We start from the raw sequence: 22,878 nt of genomic DNA, 5'->3' as shown, positions 1-22,878 counted from the left end.
TTACTTTGTAATATTGCAACTTAAACAAGAATACTTACTTAGGTAGATGTTTAAGTACCACTCTCCATGACATTCTATCGTTATATCATATCCGTTTACTCAAATATCATTTACATTATTTATCCTTCACTGGTGCACGTTTATTGCACTACATTCTCGAGCGTCAATGTCAGCTGTGCAACAAAATATCAGTATTCCATGAAACAGATTTGCAGTGGCGCCATCTGCCGTGTAGAATTTAGTATTAGCATGCGGCGTGGGCGCCGCGTGAGTCAGAGGCACTCCTAACCTACCCGACACCCGTTCCTTTCATCACTGCCTACATGCTCACGATTTATTACAAAGGGACGCGGATTTATTCCCCAGGTTTGTTCAAGTAATCCGGCGCTAAGCCTCTCATATCTGTATCAGTTATAACTTGTTTTTATCGTTGATTCATACGTGGGTGTAAGCTTGTGCGATAAATTTGAAATTAAACGTGTTTATCACGGTTGGTGCGTCATTTTGACGATAAGCAGTTTTTCAGAACCAGCACAATAGTACGATTGATTGTGGAGATATGGACGTTGTAGACATTCTTCCGTCAACAAAGATAAAATAAGTAAGTGAATTTTAAACCGTTGGTTATTTTTGCTATTATGTCATGGAATAGCGCTTCTTGAACCGTTTTAACCTCGTAGCATATTTTCCTTTTTTTCTTATCGAACACAAAAACATTAATAACCGTAATCTACTGTCATTTGCCGGTTAAACTATCTACATAGCTTATTTTTCTGACCGACTGACATCATTCTGGCTTTTGTTGATACTTAAGCTTTGCATAAAGTGGAACATATTAGCTTGCTGCGGTCACTATCTATACCTAGCTAGTATTCTATTGAGTAAATATAGGTACGCAAGCAAGGATATTTTAGGTAAATACCTAGCAGCTGTCGTAAGTAGATTAATCACGGATGTGTACCTACGTTCTGCATAATAACTAACGCCTACAATCAGCAATGATTTGCGTTTTCCACAGATTGACAGATAATATTTAACATAAAATCATAACAATAATGGCTCCGATTCCTGCAGACATCTCCTATTTTTATTTTAAGTTATACCCGTCATTTTGTTATCCGCCGAAAAGGAAAGGGACGGATAATTGGCAACTGTTAATTTTAAAATGAATGAATAACCCGGGCGAATAAAATAGGCATCTCGCCAGTATGCAACCCGTTTGACGTGTGCTGTCAACTCAATTCTGTCGCGTTATTGACCAATATAAAAAAATGGGACGGTTTTTAAAATTTCTGCCTAAAATTTACGTGTGTTCCATAAATTTTATGCCTGTCGATTACCCGTCCTTTTCGGCGGATAGGAAAATGACGGGTATAACTTAAAATAAAATTAGATCGTGTCTACAGGAATCAGCATCATTATAATGGTAAGAGTGAGAAGTTGCTAAATAGATCATAAAATGAAGTCGCTATTTGATACAGATACATTAATTGTTAGCGTTGCTTTGTTATGCATTTAATTACATGTATTTCACAGTACAAGCTTCTAGCATACGTTACAGAGAACTGGTAGAAGACGACAAGTCTTTGTGCTGTTGGCGTACCCTTCGGAATTTGACTTGCCTACTTAGTGAAAAGAAGAATTTCGTCAATCTTCGTGGGATGTTCTCCACTTCTCGCGGATTGTTCAGGGTACAAGTACGTAGTGGGAGACCATATACCATTCTTGCACCGAAATGCTGATGATGATCTTTCTTCCCCACTTCCAAAATCGTATTTCAATACTACCTTTGTAGGTATGTACCTACCTGGGAATGCAATCCCGAGTCGAGATCGCAAATCCGATAATCCCGCGGAATTGAAAATATCAATCATATATCAATCCCGAAAATTTCTTAAAAAAATATAAAGTTGCGATGGCTGAAAACGATGAAAACTGTTTTTTTTTGTGATACTGAGGTTAATTAAATCAAAATATTTTAAACCTTTATTTTTTTCTAGGTATAACTAAATAATTAAGTTTTCTTTGGAAATTAGCATATTCAAAACAAAAAGTATAACTCAAAGAGATACGCCCAACCCCGTCAATCCCGAATGGGATCTCGTCATATTAGGGATTGATCCCGGAAAAATAGACGACATCTCGCATTCCCTAGTATGTACTTAACTGTATAATAATATCTATATTTTCATTGGAACCCATCTCTCTCTAGAATTTATGTATATGAATACTCAAACGAGGGTGCGGGTAATGATATGAGCGTCCTTTGTGTCGCGCAGTCGAGGGCCGTCTGCATTCCTCGCTATCAGCGCCAGGTCACTTGATAACCGTCCTATCAAACGGGCACATTCCGCTTTGTCGTTTGATACACTCATACTGGTATTATGATACTGTTGAGCTGGGGTTGAGTCTACATGGTGTTAGTGACTTCGCGCGCATCGTAACGAAAGCTTTGAGGACCATTATTCTGAGTTGATATCAAGTGGAAAAGTATGGAAATAAAAATAATTTAAAAAATCACTAACATTTTCATTAATTTTCCGACCGGAAATTCCACTTGATATCAACTCAGAATCATCATCTAAATCATCCCCCTCAGAATTCGTTACGATGTCACTAACACCGTAACTGTATAATATAATATATTGATGTTTTTTGAAGGTCGAAATTGTATTAGGTATTAAGCACAAGTTGTGGTGTAGATATTTTACTTTTATTATCTAGTTTTCAAAATCCCACTTGTGCAAATATGGTGTAGGTACTTACGATAAAATGTGTATACCCATTGGGTAACCGTCAAAGAGTATCATCAGTTTTGGTTTTTTTTTTGCCTGGCGTTTCTTGTGTAGTATTGTATGTATGGCGCGACTGTTAATGTGGTAATAAACTGTTAATGTAGTAATTTAAAGGGAAATTTTCATTGAAATGAAGCATCTAATAGACTTCCAAGTTTTCCAAGATAGGGATCAACTTTCTAATCAAATTCCCAGACTCCGTTGCTCAACGCCGTTGGCTTGCCGCTTAGAATAGTTCCAGCTCTATGTTTAGATGTATTACTCTGTACTTAGCTAGTTGACGTTAGAGGAAAATTATAAGCTCTGATGTCTACGAGGTGACAATTATGGCTCATGATGACTAACCATCAAGATATGCGATTGAGACGCCATTGATTAACTGTTTAGTCGTTCAAATATAACATTAATTAGGTACCTTACATGTTTACTATGAGATTGAGGTGATTGTCTACATGACTGTAGACACAGGGTGTATGCCATGATTCTGAGTTAATATCAAGTGGAATTTTCCGTCGCAAAATTCATGATTTGTTTAGTCTTTAAATTATTTTCCATTCCGTACTTTTGCGACGGAAAATTCCACTTGATATCAACTCAGAATCATGGCCTGAATCATCCCTCCATTACGATGTCACTTACACTTACAAGTACACAGCTAGCCATACAAGTAGGTATGGGTGTTAGTGACACCGTAACGAACACTGAGGGGGATTGATTCAGACCATGATTCTGAGTTGATATCAAGTGGAATTTCCTGTCGGAAATTTCATGAAATTTTTTGTTGTTTTTTTTTATTTATTTTCCGTTCCATACTTTTGCGACGGAAAATTCCACTTGATATCAACTCAGAATCATGGTCTGATTCATCCCTCAAAGTTTTCGTTACGATGTCACTGACACCCTGTATTCTTGGGTAATGGAATTTTGTTTCAAAAAAGACATTTATGGTTTCTACTTAGTGTTTAATATTTATTAGTAATCAAAGTGATTCCACATTGGGCGTGTGGTTTGCGTGTTGGAATTTACCAGTCGTTTATCACTCCATCCTGTCTGACTATTCAAATGTTCGCATAAGCATTCCTTTCAAATGAAACTTATATAAACAACGCTTGTCTCCAGACTTAGAGTTGCAGAATCTGTTGATTTTCCTGCTAGATATAAATATGTAAGTTACTTGTATTGTACGTAAGTAAAACTTATATTTATGTACAGGTTAAAATGCATCAACACAAGTCAGTGTAAATGTCTCAAAAAACCTATTAGAGATGGTTTTTATTTTTATAGTACTCAGAATGAAAAAAATTCGTATGGACAGAAGAAGAACCCGGTGGTATAATGGTTAACACGCTCATCCCAGCTTGACAAGAGCTGCGGTTTCAAGTCCCGTCCGCGTCAGATTTTTTTGCGATATATCTTTTCCCCACTAGAGATGTTTTACAAAATGACGATATAAATCACCATACGCTTTGACTACTGTTACTGTATCACCTTTCCTGAAGTTCTGAAATAGGTTACAATGTTTTCAAATTTTAAACAGAGATTGTCAACCATTTAAATATTAAGTTCTATAGTGTTATAAGTTATAACAATTCTAACGATTGTCCGCTTCATACAGAACACTGGTTGATTGGTTGATGACAAAGATCAATGGGCGTCCATTGAGAGTATCATGTTCAAGAGCATAGCTGTTTAAGTCATGTATATTCTTTGAAGTTCTCAATTAATGGTCATTGGATGGCGAGACGGCTCCCATACGACGGAGATTACGTCATGGCTACTAGGTGGAATTGTGCAAGCATGAGATATTGGATACCATACATGGTGCTTTTAGCGATTGCATATGCAGTCTAGCTAATAGCTAGCAACTGTTCTTAAGCGCTTATCTACAAATTATGTTATTACTCCGGTAGACATGTGCATACAAAACCACAGTTGCGTAAAGCTGATACTAAGGGTGGTATTAATAAACTAATCTCAGCTAAGACTGCCCTCAAGATCGTGCTCAAGTCCCTGTTTTTATATAAGAACTGTCACATTGACATGATCTTGAGGGCAGTCTATGAGGTTAGTTTATTAATAAGTACCACCCTTAAAAAGAAAAATTGAAAAAGTGTTTTGTGTTTAGTCTAGGTTTTCTAGTTAGTTATGGGCTAGTTTAGCCGATTGGCCGAATAAATGTATTTTAAGACAGTTACTGGAAGTGTAATTTGTTTATTAATAACTTATTTTCACCCACCAAAAATTATTTCGAGTTTGAGTTTATGTAGGTACTGTGGATGACATCTTTGAGGCGCATCAAATCAAATCAAATATACTTTATTGCACAGAACTACATTTAAACAATCAGACATAACACATGAATACAGTACAATTTGGGCACATTATCCTGGCTGGCGCGGTATTCCTAATTTTGGAAGTAAGTGATGTCTGATGACAAAGTGTGTTGATGCTGGCCTCTATTTAATATATAATTGGATTAGCTAGAAGATGATTAATTTAACATGTTTTGATAAATGAAATGAAGTTTATATAAAATGGTATTATAATGGTGCTAATTCCTGTAGACACCATCAAATTTTATTTTAAGTTATGTCTGTCATTTTCTTATCCGCCGACAACGAAAGGGACTCATGTCTTAGTTAAAGCGTCTTTATTATATTTAACTCATATCATAACCCAGGTACTACAGCACCTACCAGTGTTACTATTTATAATGCGTTGAGCAAGTGAAGGGATCGAGTGTGAAGTAATTAGTGGAATTTGAATCTTTAATTACAATGACTGGTGATTAACGTACTCGTACACTGGTTCATCTCAAACTTAAAACCTTTAATTATGAGTAATGATAATTAACAATATCGAAGTTCAACATCCCGTGTTCTACTTCATATTAAAGTTATGGATGTCTTGATAGTTAGAATTTTTTTGTAAAATAATCACAATGCCTAGGTCAATTTTTTAAAAAAGGCCCACGCAATTTGTTTTAATATTTCACTAACACAGTTGGATCGACCGTTATAGACGGCGATGCGGCTCACCACCTATCGCGTACTTAGGTATAACAGAAAGCTCGGTGAGGTGTGAGTACTTGTTCATCTTGCGATGGATGTAGGGACCTGCCTCTGACTACCCAAATTGGGATATAGTCGTGAGCTTATGTTAAAATGTATGGGCGCACAGCGTAAATCGATGCGCGGGCGTCCTTAAATCGTATCACGTTTTTTAGTATGACACAAGCTATTGTTGTCGAACAATACTGGAGTGCGCACGCGCACCGCCGTCACGCACTGATTCACACCCGGGATATTCCAGAGTCCTGTCGTGCGAGGACTTTCAACGTGACAGTCACGACTTAGTTAACATAACACTCATTCAGTCGTACTTACCTCGGTTTAATAAAACAATAATGTTTAATGCTAAAACATTAGCAGCACTCTATTTATTTATACTTTTAATCCACACAATAACCTCCTAAGGCCGAGGTATTTTACGCACGAATTCTCATATAGTTGGGGCGTAAAGCTATAGGGGTGGTCCGTAATTGGCCCTGATAGTGAAACTTCGATGACCGTGCCGGCGCGGCAGTTGCTTCGGTATCATCATTATCATCATCATTAATTTAAGAGCCACGCTCTTGTCGGTGTCGGTCTAGGGCAGTGGTTTCCCTCTTGCATTCCGCCCCGTAGTACACTATCTGACGCGAGTGGGATGGCGGCCAAAGTAGTCTATTTCAAAGGCGTACAAGGACTCCTGTCCTCCGCCTCTGAATAGTTCTCCCATCTCCGCGTCTGCAACCGTTGGGGTCTTCAACCGTATCCCTGGGCAAAGGTTCTACGTTATATTCTCCCTACCTGAACTGAGCCACCATCTCACTCCGGCCTACTGAAGTAAGTGGCGCCCACCCCCGCGACAAAGAAGGGCGGTATAATCGTAGGTCGATATTATCTTATGTCGTTTTTGCCGGGGAATAACGAATGTAGTGCTAAATAAGTACGTATGAAATTCCAAAAAACGCACTTATTATCTTTGTCATGTCTTGATGTCGGTGTCAATGACATGTACGATGTCATAAGCAGTAGGTAGACACGGTACATTCCTCTTGTCCCAAATCGTGCTTGGAACGAAAATTATTTTAAGCAAACTCGTAGGTAAATTTTAACTCAAGCCATATAATATGTGCAAATAACGCTTCTTCCGCGATACACTAGGTATCTACTCGTTAGTATTATGACATTGACACAAATTAGTATAGGTAGCTTACCCAGCTCATTAAAAATGAAACGTATACGCATCTGTACAAGACCGTGCCTAGATAATATCATTGTCTGAAGTTATGCACGTTCCTCTTAATTAAGTTCAGGATAAATGGCAAAAGTCAGAAGTCGACAGTTGCAGTCGTAGAAATGAGATAAACACAAGAGAGATTGCGAGTATGATATAAGTATTTATCTCTTTTTGGATATTCAATATGGATTCTGAATATCATACCTTCCGGCCAAGTAGTTCATGCCATTTGCGGCAAATCTACAATAAGTCACGTCAAAAAAAAAAGGCAACAGGCTCGCCCCCTATTACTTGGGATCTTAACATGGCTGGAGAAGAGTGGGTGTGTATACACCTCTGCCTAACTCTCGGGGATACAGGCGTAATGCTATATCAATTTTAAACAGCCCCCCCACCCACGCTACCTTAAGAGTATTATATATTATTTCAGTACCTAAGTACCTACAATGACTTTACTGTTAACAATTCTCAAAGTAACAGCGGCGTATGAATATCCATGCAAAACATACTTGAACGTGATATTATAAAAAGTAAGCCAAGGTACGTACTGACTACGTACAGTTAAATTCTGAGACAACTAAACGAAGTAAGTACAAATAAAATAATTTAGGTACTTTGGTGGTAGTCTGACACAGTGTTAAGCAGATAAGTACTAGTGTTATGTTAAAATTGTAGATGATGTACAGACAGGCGGGCTTCTGTTATAGTTCGAAATATTCGAAGAGTGATGGTGAAATCTGCAAGTACCTACACTACAGTACAATTCCACAATAGTCGGATTGGCGAGTGAAGCAAGTTGGCCAGTAGCACGCTTCCGCGGCCGTTGCATTGCGACATGCACCCGCGCCGCCACAATGCGCGGCTTTCACTCCAATACGAACAAACTACTTATACGACCCATAAACTACTTTATGTAAATAACTGGCCGGTCTACTACCAGCCTGTTAATTGTTGTTTGTCTATAAACTAAACAGTCGGGTATCTATTCATAATTATAGACGGTCGACTAGTAAACCAGTAAAATAACAGCATTCACACCTCAACCCTCGATATAGGTACAGATCTAAACGGAAAGTTGATCTTTACCAAGAATATCCATTAGATTTTATCACGTTTTGAAGATTTATGCTGCATAGAGTTATGAATGTGATACTTACGTCAAACGACAATTAAGTTTTCCCTAAAAAGTAATTGCTAAAAAGATCGGTTTTAATTACTGTGGAAATCTTACATTTCTTTACATTCTGGTGGCTTTGGAATTAATTCAAGATTTTCTAATGAAATATCACCAAGAAACATAGTTTAAAGAGCGCTAGCATATTCAAGGTGCATCGTAATAGCTACGTCTACCCTGCACACGTTCTCCGAAGGAAGTCACACGTGAGATATGGGCGTATTCCTCCATTGATCACAATTGAAGCAGCAACGTGCCTTATCCGTCACGTGGTGACTAATAGAGGCAGGAATTCAAAAGCAACTACTTTGTCCACGCCCGCCTCTATTTGGACTTGAACTGGCGCCAGTGACTCGCCTGATAGAATCGCGAATGTCGCATACAGTACTTACCTACTGTTTAATTACTAATACAACGACTAAACGTTATTTTTACTCCTCTCTTCGAACACTGTTCACACTTCGCAGTACTTATTCATTGTTTATTATTAAATGGAAAGAACTACAGTTCAGTTCTTTTATCTGCAATAACGTCATGCGTCTTCTTTTTTTAAATATTATTCAACTACAATCATCAATAAATGACTCACAATAACCCCTTGTTGTAGTTAAAAGACGATTTTAATTATAAACGAACAAGAAACGTACTGATCAAAGATGCAGATAAAAAAAGTACTTTTAATGTCTTGCGCAGTAGGAGATCAATCACTGTATTGTTTTTTTCAAAACATCGAATTACAAACTAAATATTCAAAGGAAAAATGACTGTGACTTTAAACCTTTTGTGCTCTTTCACGTTTTGAGATTTAAATTGAACGACCTTCTGAGAACTGTGGGAACCGTGAACGTTCAAGAGAACAAGAGTGCCTTGAGAGACGGAAATGCACTCGACTGGCCTTTGTCATCATGTAGATCGAATGTCAGATGTAGACGCTTTTGTTCCAAGCTATAATTATAAACTTGCACCCAGAAACTTTGTATCATCGATACTTTGAACGCACTCGGAGGTGGCTAAGTTAACAGATAAACTTTCTAGTACTTTTAGTACTCACTTAGCAGTAACCAAGTACACATACAATGTATCCGTTTCTTGAAACTAGAAGCTAGTAATCTTCGGTGGAATGAACGCACTATCCTATACAATTGATAACTGGCGAGGGGATACTATAGGTATACTGTATACTGTACAGTGAATGAGTGAGGCTGGCATGGCATGAATGGGTGTTAGCGGCGAGACTCAATAACGTCTGAGGTCTGTGGTAATTGGAGTCCGGGCCGTGGACGAGTAATTATCGTGCCCCTGCGACGCGGCACTGTTTGCTTTACACAGGGAATGTGGAATGCAAACGTTTGAACGTTCGGGATTATCACGGAGTTTGGTTACTATTGTTGTTACACGCTTTGGTATTGCGAGTACGTCTCTTGTTGTGCTTTGTTGCGTTATCAAGGTGTATTATGATGACTGAAATAAATAGGTAGGTACCCATAGTGAGATAAGAAAACCTGCTAAGCGTTTTTTTGTTATACGAGTACTTGTCAGATATTGTTGACTTCTAATAAAAACAAGTTTCTTCAAAGCATTCCAAAAGATAACTTAGTTCTTTTACATCCAACAAACCAAGTCTTACATCGATTCAACTTCCAACACTCGCTATATTCCTTACAGCCACTCCAAAGTCTATTCATAACCGTGGCTCCCGTGACCATGACCTCAAATTTTCATCTCGACGCGACTTTGTTTGAGCTGGGAACAAATGTAATCTCCATCTTGTTTGGCTGCCGTGGGTGGTTTATCCCGACCACAGGTGCGCCCGAGCAACTTGAGGAATGTCGTCTGTCAACAGTCCGTCTCGTGCATCTACTTATATCTCATCCAGAAGATATAAAAATGTTGTTAGATGCACCTGTGTTCTATGAACTTTGCAGCTCTTTGTTCGTTCAATTCAATGAATTTGCTCACCAAAATATTCCAGCGCAAAACTCGCTACACTGTGACGTTATTTTTGGCAAGTTTATCTAAGATTTGGTACTCCTGTTTTGTGTAATTTTTCCCTATAATATCCCCGACTAAACTTACTTTAACAATTGTAACTATCTAGTTAAAGAAAAGCCAAATGATTTGTTTTAGTATAAGGCCTGTACTTGATAGCATACTGGTCCATTCGCGGCAGTACTGCTCAATTTCCCTGTCTGGTACTAATGGCCGACACTGACTCGAACCATAGAGCTCCCTAAAATGGAATATAATATTGTTCTGTATTACATGGGCTTAAACATTGCACGCTGCAGTGAACGCTGGTCTATCATCGTCTAGCCGTCTACGCCTGGAGCGTATTACCACAGATATTACGAGAATATTATACTAGTAGTATTACGTACAGTTGGCAAGGAATTACAGCAACGGAGTTTGTTTGTGGTACCGAAATTGTAATAATTTGCCTCCTACTCATTACAATCTCAATTATAAGGAATATGAACTTCCATTTCCTGGATTACATTGAATAAATATTTCAATTAGTTCAGCCTGATCTTGGGTGGTCGCTTAAAGTTAACGATATTTGGTTGGATCATCATGCTGGCTATTAATTCAGGCGTGCTTTGGATATACAAATGTTACATTAATGTTAAGTGTAATGTTAGATACAAATGTGTAAAGTGAACACATTATTGTATGTGCTTATAATTATCATGAACTCTCTTTAGGAAAACCCATTGACCGATCTTTCTACTTGTAAAACTAGGTAAGTTACCTACTACTGACAACAAGATACATATAATGAAATCTCAATTTAAACAAATATAACTACTAATAACTAGTCTTCAAGAATCCAAGTCTCCAAGATGCTGAGAAGCCAGGCATTCTTTTCCGCTACTATTTCTCTTTAACAATACAATATTCCTAAAACAAAGCGTTCCTTTTCGAACCTTCCCTATAAAATTATTCGTGAAGAATTTAATTATAAACACTTTACAAAGGAAAATTGCTCCGACCCACAGCCCTTACACCTTGTCAGGTTCAAACACAAGATGTTTAAAAACGAGTTAAAGGCATAAACAAGTTTGAGGATGAGTGAGGAGAGGATGGTAGTTCATGTTGCCACCCCAGTGCAGTTGGCGTGGAAAATCTATGAACATTAGAATACTTAATATCAAGATTTTCATTCCACGATAAATAGATTTATTTGAAAAATGGTTTGAGGTTTTAAGTGAAAAAAATACATGAATAATGAACGAATTATAGCAGCGGGATTTGGGGGTTAAAAGTCCACATTGAAGCAATTCACCTAAAAAAGTAATATTGCTATTTGACATTTGTTAATATTGCTTACTATCTGACTTTTTATATGCGCGAATGTAATATTGCAATATTGATTTTTAGATGTATTCCTTTGATGTGGGCTTTACAGATCCCCTGCTCTATAGGTACACATGAGCAACCTTAGTTGAAAATATAAATTTAGTTCAAAGATAAATACTTGGGTAGGTAAGTTAGACTGGTACTACCTAGTACCCAGTCTCTACTCTTAGGTAAAGTACAAACTGTGGTACCTACCTAGTCTACTCAGTCTCTACGCATAGGTAAAAAACTTATCTAGGGTAACCTTTAAGTAGCTTAAGTTGGTTTGTTAAATGTTCTGTTTTATAAGCTGTTGGTTATCTAAATAAAATAAATAAATAAATAAAACACAAACGTTATATTGATATAAATTTAATTAGGATAAATGATTACCAAAGTGTTCGTCGTTTGCAAAGCTGGATTACGTGGTAATCCCTTTGAGCTGCAGGTTGCTCTTAGGCCACTTGGGGCTGTACATTTACTAATTAGAATACATACATACGTATTGGTATCTAAATATGTTGGTAGGTATATGTCTGTGTGAGGAGCTCGGTGGCGCAGCGGTAAGCGCTCGGTCTGCGATTGTTGAAGTTAAGCAACTTTAGCAAAGACCGGTCATAGGATGGGTGACCACAAAAAAAATAAGTTTTCATCTCGAAATCCTACGTGCTTCGGAAGGCACGTTAAGCCGTTGGTCCCGGCTGCATTAGCAGTCGTTAATAACCATCAATCCGCACTGGGCCCGCGTGATGGTTTAAGGCCCGATCTCCCTATCCATCCATAGGGAAGGCCCGTGCCCCAGCAGTGGGGACGTTAATGGGCTGATGATGATGATATGTCTGTGTATGTGATTGGAGTTTAGTTGCTGAGTGTACATGTAGGCAGACGATGTACCGGTGTGTTGTTTGCATATGTTAACACCGATCGATATTTAGGTCGTGATGTACTGCAGGCGTGGACGTCTATAAACCAATAGTACAGTATAGGGGCGAGCGAGCATATATCACATTAATTTGATAAGTTGACATTCTTCTAGTGGTGGTAAGAAGTTGCCCAGATTTCCAGACACAATAGTTAATCATTATTTATTGTCTTCTATTTATTGTTTTTAATATATTTTATCAAGGTATACTAATAAAAAAAAAGTTTATTTTGGTAAAATCTACGACACACATATACAGTTACAACATTCAAATATACACGCCTATCAGTGTATACTTATATTTTTCAACTTTTTATTTTTCACTGTCTATCCCGCTACGATTTTTATTAAACTCATTTCCTATACTTAAAGGTTGTCTGTAAGAGATTGCTACTTTAGCAGTAAGGCCGCGTGTTCCTACTTATCTAATTATAAGAATGTATTTTTAATATATGTTTTAAGTGCAGTAAAGAGTTTTGTATTGTATTGTAATAGTTTTTTTTTTGCCAAAATTAATTGTAATAGTTAAACAATGTCAAAATAGTAATAAACTTAAAACCAGATAGCAGGTTCGGGGTTCAGCAACGAATTCACATAGATACTTAATAATGCTTTTTTTCTTACTTCTACGAACGTTGTTTTAATTTACGTACTCTAAAATCTGGATACCTTACCTGTTCTTTTTTTATGTTTATATTTTTTTCTGAGTAATTCCAAGGTGTGATAAGTACCTACTTTTCGAATATATATACCTCTACAATTAAATTAATTACGAATAAAAGGTATCTACTTATATAAATATTTATAGACACAGGAACGATAAACATGAAATAAACTATCCGTCTTAACGAGTAGAGGCATCCCTGCATGTGTTGAGAAGTATAGAGCATCGTTGACGACGCACTTCCGTCAGCAAGCGTACATCCGGTGCGCGCGCGCCGCTCTACCGACGATAAACAAAGGGTCAAAGGCGTTTCCGCCCGCTCGACCTAACTACCTCCATAAACACACTACTTATACATGCTATTTTAATCTACTGCCGGCTTTTTGTAAACATCCTCATAATATGTGCATGATAAGCACATGTGGTTATACTTTTTTTATTGAAGTTGATCTTCCTGTAAACGTTTTTTTTTTTTAAGTACTTATTGGATACTTGAACGGTACCTGAAGAGATCTGGGGGGTTAAAATGGCCACATCGAAGCAATTCATCTAAGAAAGCAATATTGCAATTTGACATTTGCGCATATAAAAGTAAGTGCGCAATGCAAACAAATGTCAAATTGCAATATTGCTTTCTTAGATGAGTTGCTTCGATGTGGCCATTTTAACCCCCCTGGTGACGCTCGGTTGACAGAGAGTTGAAAACTCTCGGCATGTCATAGGAGCAAGCTACAAAGGCTGCAAAAGATCGCGAGGTGTGGAAATCTGGTATTCGAGTCCTACATCCCAACAAGGGATAAAATGAGGAGAATTGGCTAAATAATGACATTTGATGGATGAGCTACTTATCCGGAGAGGAAATATGATTGGCCACCTAATACTACACGATTCATTTATAACAAACATTATAGAAGGAAAAAATTAAGGGAAGAGAGGAAGGGGTAGACCTAGGATAACATTTATGAAACAAATAAAAGAGAAGGTGCAGGTCGTGTCGTATCGGGAGGTGAAGGTTTTGGCGGGAAGAAGAGAGGAATGGCGGTTATTCCACCGACAAGAGCGCAGCTCTTAAATAGAGAGAGAGAGAGCTACTTATGTACAGATACTAAGTAGTTTTATTTTAATGAAGAAAACCTATTCATCAACATATTTCAACTGAATTTCTCACCGGCAGCAACACCAACTGTTTTTACGGCGATACCAAAACCAGCAGGGCTAACACGAGCAAAGTGGAAAAATTATCGATCGATTTAATAATTTTGTCGAAATCGATAAGTTTGTTTTTCCCTAACATTGTAACAGTGATTTTGTTTGTGTTTTGACGGAACGACATGACTTATTTAGGTTCATATATTAGCACCAATCAACAAAACATAATTATACCGTCAGAATCAATAAAATAACCGTGACAAAATTTTATCATGCCGCGCATGTTTGCCCTACAGGATGGCTAAAAACATTGATTGAATTCTATCAATGCGCACTTACTTTTATATGTGCAAATGTCAAATTGCAATACAAAATACAAATATACTTTATTGCACCAAAATAAAAAGAAATAATTACAAAAAGACTCTTAACTAGATACATGGCAAATGGCGGCCTTATCTCTTAAAGCGATTTCTTTCAGACAACCAGAAGGCGAATATTGCAATATTGTGTAGTGTAGAATATAGTGATGATTTGCTGTAGTCTGACCTTTTTAAACCCCAGATAAGATATCTGGTCTTTAAATCCACTCACAAAACATACAAAAGAACGGTATCTTTGTCAGATCAAAACGATTTCAAAGGAAGTAACCAATGATCAAGTGTCGGGAGAACCCATTATTTAATCTGTAGAAATAGGATAACCGCCTGGGAACGGACCCTGAAGCACGAGACAATCGTTCTAAGAGGGATAGGGGCTGTTACTCTCTATTAAGCTGATCACATTGTCAACTATCCCTCAATCAAGTTGAATGACGCTTTCCCGTTCCTTTTACTATACAGTTACTTTACTTCAACTGTAGTTGTAGCAGATACTAAACGGATCGTTGCAACTAGTGACGTGTCATCCCCGGGAACATTTCCACTTTGGCAAGCAGTTAAACCTTACATCAGTGTTGCCCTCTGGGTAAATTTTCACTGAACCCTGGCCTTTTTTGGTGAACTGCGGCACCCATATACCTATATATATATACCTATACCTATTATGAATTTCAGCTAAATATTAATGTTAATGTGTGTATATTTCAATGTTGTAAATGTATATGTGTGTCGTAGATTTTACCTAAATAAACTTTTTTATTATTATTATTATTACATAAAAAGAGCTTTATTACCTAGGCTTTAGGCCAGATAGGACCAGAGTACAAGAATAAACAGTTTGAAAAAAAAGCAAAGTATCCTTACTTTAAAGAGTTTTTACAACACTATGGGAAAATTCCCGGGCAGCCCTTCACTGGTGGCGACCATGTTGGAGTTTCTTGTGCCGCTTCTGCGCACATCCGTAACACGTTTCGAAGCGGTAGTGGTCAACTTTCTTTGTTAGGAACATAATATACTTAAGTAGGTAAGATTTTTAAAAATAAGAACGTTACTTTTTATACGAAGCTTTCACGTCTTAGACAATTTTATACCTACAGAATTTGACATAACACTTTATTTTAGAAAACCGACCTACTGAATGTTTCGTAACATAAACAACCTAACCACTTCTGGGCACATGCTTAGACTGGAGGGGGTAGATGCGGCATACTCCACCACGCAGCCCCGCTGCGAATTGGTGGAGGTGTTTTTACGGCTAATAGACGAGACTGACGGCTTAACGTGCCTTCCAAAGCCCTGACTTGTCCTAAAACACAGGGTATCCTAGTTTAGGCTCCAGCCTCTACAAATATTGTATTTTTGTATGTATTTATGTATCCATGTGTTTTATTTTGTAGAGGAAATAAAGATTTTACTTACTTACTATAACTGAATGTTATCGATTTTCAATTCGTTATCATATATCAGCATGGAGATGAAACATTATTTGTAACCGTATCTTTATCGAGGTTCAACTGCGGCATCTATTGCTTTAATAACGAACTTCGATTCTTTACTAAACAAAGTAGTCTTACAACGAACATTCTTACCTAAGCACGAACCAGCTCAATTCGGTGCGCCGGCGCAACGTTGCATCACGCGAATATGAACAATTAAACAACGGCCCTGCGGTCACTGAACCCACAACAATGCATCTTCTACGATTATAAACAAATCTTTGTCCTCGATACAACACCTATTATCCACATATTTTTATGATGATGAATAATAACTTTGCGCATAGTTGCTTTACGTCTTCATTTGTTACGAAATATGAACTTGTATTGTAAAGATAAGCAACTGGAATATCGGACATTCACACTAAGGATCAAAAACCCTTATTGCGCAAAGAAATGGTGCTTCTCTTTTAAAATATTGCAGGGTTTTCTTTCCAACAATATAGCTACTATATAGCAAGATAGCTAATAATCTGTACCCCTATTCTCACGATCCCACGCGACTCTTTAGTAAGCAATGCTGCAGAGCATAGGCGTCTTTGATTGCTTACTTACACCCTCTAGCTAGATCATAAGTTCTAGGTACTTATACCTACTTATAACGTACGAATAAATGTTGATGTTGTTGAGGTTATGATTCGCAAAGATGCAGCGAGACCTACCGATCGAAATTCCAAATCCATCTACTGATCTTTGTAACTTTTGTAGAATTCCTGATATCATGGCCTTTTGACTTCCAAAGCCACATCCGTCAAAGCTTTTGTTCAGAAACCACGTAAAATACATATATGGCGATATGTGTAGCGTCGTACTTTAAATCAATAGCCGGGTTCACTTTGATAACACCGCGGCATTGTAAGAGTTAACCTTTCGACGGCAAAGGGATCGGTTGATAATCGTCGCTGTCTGTCAGGTCATCAGTCAGTGGAGATGAAAGCTTCCCGGCGAGACCGGTTGAAACTTGGTTGGTTGATAGGTTGACGTTGAAACATGGTTGAATACGCCGCGAGTCCGTTGACAAATGAGCCCACTTCTTTGTTGTACTGCTTTGTGTCAGTAAAACAGATCATGAGCGTACGCGCAGCTATGTGGTATAGACCACACAGTTTATAGTGCCGCACGCACTTACATTGAGGTTTTGATCTTTAAGTATTATCCTTAACAATACTCATCTATTCCCCTTGCTTACGTAACATAAATATTTCACGTTTGACGTAAAAGCGTTGATATCAACTTTATCTCTCTACTTCTACTCCTCCTTTAACCGATCCCGCATAACGGGAAGTGGCGTGAACAAAGAAGAAGAAGATCAAGAAACAAGAAAGAAGAAACAAGAAACATTTATTGAGAAGCTCCTTAACAATACTCCAATATTCTCTTTCTATAGGCCGCCTATTGTGCGTATTATTTGTATGTTTATGTCCTTTGAATATATCGTTGTGCAATAAAGTATTATTGATTGATTGAATACTCAAAAGTGCCTAAGAAAAAGTCTTTTTTATCTTTACCTTTGAAAGTCGAATAGACGATTGACCTGCAGCTTTATTTACATACCGACTCTATTTCTCTGCTTTAGAAACTCATTTTCTAGATAGGAACGTTAAAGTCGATAATTTTATAAATTATTCTATGAAGTTCGATGTTATATATGTATTTATTTTCCATCAGACTTTCTATCAAATAAGATCGCGACCAATCACGAGATTCTACGACTTTTATGGATGTAAGATAATATTAAGTCGAAGAAAAATATAATTGCCTCAGTGCGCCGGATTCGATCAAGATAGCTTTGAGCTAGATTTCACATACGGCCCGCTAAGGAGGCTGTGGCCTTAAAAGGCAACACTGCGGACTGTCCATATATCCATACTAGTCCTACTTAGCGTTTCACCACGCTTAGAGAACCAGTTAGAAGTATGCCTAGATAGTATAAGATCTTTAGTAATGGGTGACTAATTATTGCATCAAATGCACCGATGACATATAACTAATCATCCTATCGGCCTCCGTGGTCCAGTGGTTGAATGTTGGGCTCACGATCCAGAGGTCCCGGATTCGAATCCCGGTGGGGACAAATCACTTTGTGGGGACAAACCTAACCAAACTAGGGATTAGTTTGGTTAGGACATGACAGGCTGATCATCTTATTGTCAAAAAATAAGATGATCCATGCTTCGGAAGGCACGTTAACGTTGGTCCCGGTTACACTTACCGATGTAAGTAAGTAGTCGTTACATGAGTCATGTCAGGGGCTTTTGGCGTCTCAATAATAACCCTGACACCAGGGTTGATGAGGTTGATAATTCACCTCACAACCCACACGATAGAAGAAGATAGCTGATCCCATCGTGGTAGTTGATGACGTAAATGTCACGGTCCACTCTCGTACAGTCATGAGCAATATAATGTACCCACTTTAGGACTCTATCGCACTAACATATTAGATAGATAGATAGATCGTTTATTTGCATTGGTATTTTGATTGAAACTTTTTAGTGAGACTTACAGTTCAATTTGTCAAAATAGTTAATGTGACATGGTACCAAATTGTATACATATTAATGCTCGTGACCGTACTAATAATACATGTTGTGTGTTTATGCATAATAAAGTTGACATCTCGAAGATATCATAGGTCTATTCCTATAATATTTTGTTATGTTATTATTATGTTATAACAGCCTCCGTGGTCTAGTGGTTAGAGCCTTAGGCTCACGATCTGGAGGTCCGGGTTCGATTCCCGATGGGGGCATTGTCGAAATCACTTTGTGAGACTGTCCTTTGTTTGGTAAGGACTTTTCAGGCTTGAATCACCTGATTGTCCGAAAAAGTAAGATGATTCCGTGCTTCGGAGGGCACGTTAAGCCGTTGGTCCCGGCTATTAGCCGTAAAAAACACCTCCACCAACCCGCAGTGGAGCAGCGTGGTGGAGTATGCTCCATACCCCCTCCGGTTGATTGAGGGGAGGCCTGTGCCCAGCAGTGGGACGTATATAGGCAGTTTATGATATAGTAAACTAAATATGTGTACGTACAGATCAGTCTATCCTGTATTAACCCGTGTTCTGGTGCCAATACCAATTCCAATCATGCCTGCGCCAGGCCTAACAGATTGCGAGCATATGCGTTTATGTATGTATTTCTTGAAAATGAATGAGTAATGATTGCATCGAATGCAGGCATGACGTCAGGGATATTTTCAAACAGATGTTCGAGATATATTCATCGCATTACACATCCATGCATTCGTTATTTTGTTTACCAATGAACTTTGTATCACGGTTTTTGTATATATTTATATACATATATAACATTTTCTATAGTAGGTACTTAAACCTACCTACTTCGATAACCCTCGGGGTTATCAATGTCTTAACAATCTAGTAGTATCCGGGACCAACGGCTTAACGTGCCTTCTGAAGCACGGATAATCTTACTTTCGGACAATCAGGTGATCAGCCTGTAATGTCTTAACCAAACTTGGGCTCACAGAGTGAAGTTTGTGACATGTCCCCACCGGGTTTCCTACTGATGTAAGAATATAGGTAGTCGTTACATGAGCCATGTCAGTGGCGGCTCAGTAATCACCCTGACACCCGAGTTGATGAGGTTGGTCATCCACCAGTTTCATCATCATCATCCTCCTACCCTCATCCCATTCTAAGTAGAGTCGGCACAACATGTATTATTCACCTTCTATCGTGTGGGTTGTGAGGTGGATTACCAACCCCATCAACCCTGGTTATTATCGAGCCGCCATAGGCCCTTAAAAATCACCTAACAATCTACTTTATTATGAGTAATTCTGAAAACTTGATATTTCTTTTCAACATTGAATCCGCAAGTTGTCTTCTGGTAACTCGTGGCTCTACGCAGCTCTATAGATCAAGAAAAAAAAATCGATGGTGGAGTGTATGAGAGATCAGGTGCGCACTAAATTAGGGATTTTGATTCTGAATTCACATATGACTATTGTCATACTACTAGTTATCGTGTGCTATATATTACTAGTTATTGAGCCGCCAAAGGCCCCTGACATGACTACATACTTACATCAGTAAGTAGTGACCGGGGCCAACGGCTTAACTATTGTCATGTCTGTCTTTTTAGATACTTGTCAACTAGGTACCCTATTGCACAACACCGTGAATATATCGTAATACGTAATATAAGTATATCACAACGTTTCACGTGAAAGCGCCGATATCAACTTTATCTCTCTACTCAGAACCTGAAAATATTTTCATGGCCTATTGATTTGCACACGTGTCCATATCTACGTAGTTTTACAACAAATGATACAAAATTGCAATTGTACAAGAAACGTGGTGAAACTAATAGATGGACAGATAAACTAGGTACTTACCTATATTCAATAGGTATGAATATACCTATGTATACATACATGTATGTGTTATTGGTGGCGATTCGTGCAAACACCAACTTAATTTTTTTAACTTACCTTTACAGGACTATAAATAACTTTATCTCTTTCTTGTAAATAAATAAATTGTTTATAAAAAAATATATACATACCTAAATGAATAAATAAAAACAAGATATTTATCTTTATAAATCAGTTTAAGAGCTATAAAATAAAAAGTTGGTTAAGTTTGTGTATTTATAAATAAATAAAAAAGATATTTATCTTTATAAATTAGTTTAAGGGCTATAAACTAAAACTGGGTTTAGTTTCTGTCCGCCTAAAGATCATCATTTTTCTGGCATCCTAAATAGTTAAGTCGCGTGGTGTTATTTTCCTTGCGTCATTACAACTTGTAAACTCGTGTGTAACATCTAAAGATAGAAGTTTTAACCCACAACCTCTGGAACAGAATTAAAAGTCCTATTTCATCACTTGGTGATTATTCTACAGTCTAAGTAATTATTTTCAGGACAATATCTGCTAGATAATTCAAAAATATCTTTTATTTATTTAGTAGGTAATATAGTTACACTTTGAATCGTCAATTTTTACATAACGAACGTCTCATCCGCCTAAAACTACTGCAGCTTCTTACAACCTGTATAGCCGGGGAAAAGAAGCTGCAAGAAAAACCTCGGCACAGGGCCCTAGACGTTCTTTAAAAAATATATACTTAAAATATTGTTATACAATCGAGTAATTTAGCTGCCTAATATCAGTTCTCAGACAGTTAATCCCATGCATTCATATTGCGAATAAGTTCTGGATAAATTATCTGTTAGTTTTATTTATTTATTTGGAAAAAGACAGCTTAGTTATCATGAATAATATGTGACGAATGACAAGTTTCCAGGACTTGGTTTGTACCTACTGAAGTCTGTAAACACATTCGAGCATAAGGAATAATTCGAGGCCGGGAGAGGAATGAACTGAATTAACGCCGCCCTCGTGTATTACATTTATGAGATGGAAATATTATGAAAATTCTGTTCTTTAGTATTTCAAATCTGACCGAACGTCATTGTGATCGTGCTTTGTTTTTTAGTTTGGAAGATATACCTTCAGATAAGATCAAGAGAATTTATCTTCGTATAAGTACATTGCAAAATAAACAGTATATCTAAGTACCTACCTACCTAACTTAAGGTACATTTTTTTCATTCCTCTACATTACTAAGATTACCTCCTTTTTAGTTCCAATAGTTTTTGAGACTAATTTGAATCATCGGATAGATAATTCAACTACCTATACATATACAGGGTGTTAGTGACATCGTAACGAAAACTTTTGAGGGACGATTCAGATTATGATTCTGAGTTGATATCAAGTGGAATTTTCCGGCGCAAAAGTATGGAACTGAAAATAATTTAAAAAACACAAAAAAAAACATAAATTTTCCGACAGAAAATTCCACTTGATAGCAACTCATAATCATGGTCTGAATCATCCCCAAAGTTTTGGTTATGCCAATAACACACATACATACCCGTATGGCTATCTGTACCATCAATTGTACCTACGTGGTGTAAGTGACATTGTAACGAATACTGTAGGCGCTGATTCAGCTTATGATTCTGAGCTAATAAAAAGTGATAATTTCCAACGCAAAAATATAGAATTAAAAATAATTAAAGAATTTTGAATGTTAAAAAAAACCACAAAAAAACATGAATTTTGCTACGGAAAATTACACTTGATATTAACTCAGAATCATGGTCTGAATCATCCCCCTCAGTATTCGTTACGATGTCACTAACACCCTGTACATGTATAGGTAGTTAAATAGGTAGGTAAGGTATGTGTCCATCTCACACATTGAATTATTAGATGGATCCGTTAATTGATATCCATTACGAGGCCGCGATGCTGTTAGCTGTGATCGGTTATTCGGGCATTAAATTTGCCTAAACTTCATAAAATGCTGTGAAATTATGGAAGGGGCTTCTTAAAACAATTTGTTTTAATAGGTAATAAAACATCCGGGATCGCACAAATTATTTAAGCTTAATTAATTTTAAGGTATCGGTTCTTGTTAATCCCGGTTTCTCAGGATTTTTTCAATACAAAAAGCAATAGGCACCCGAACGAATACCCGGTCAGTGGCTATTAGCCTCCCAAATGTGAAACAACAGTATTGAAACCTATATTTGTTTTAATTTAATAGAGACAGAATTGATTTTATTGATTTAGGTAATTATCAAGTTAAATCTGTACAACGCCATCTATACTGTTTTTGAGGAACGTAGCCTGAA

The 22,878-nt window shown here is 37.5% G+C and overlaps 1 long non-coding RNA gene across 1 annotated transcript in view; it reads left to right on the top strand.

Annotated features, from left to right (window-relative positions):
• Window positions 1-318: 318 nt before the first annotated feature.
• LOC126371396 (uncharacterized) overlaps window positions 319-22,878 on the top strand; it is a 64,775-nt gene continuing 42,215 nt past the window's right edge. Inside the window, exon 1 of the long non-coding RNA XR_007567025.1 lies at window positions 319-601. This is a non-coding gene — a long non-coding RNA (uncharacterized LOC126371396). The remainder of the gene's footprint in view (window positions 602-22,878) is intronic.

Source organism: Pectinophora gossypiella, chromosome 12 (genome assembly GCF_024362695.1).
Source record: "Pectinophora gossypiella chromosome 12, ilPecGoss1.1, whole genome shotgun sequence".
NCBI lineage: Eukaryota > Metazoa > Arthropoda > Insecta > Lepidoptera > Gelechiidae > Pectinophora > Pectinophora gossypiella.
Note: the sequence above shows the minus strand (reverse complement) of the source record. Positions and strands in the feature narration are given on the sequence as shown.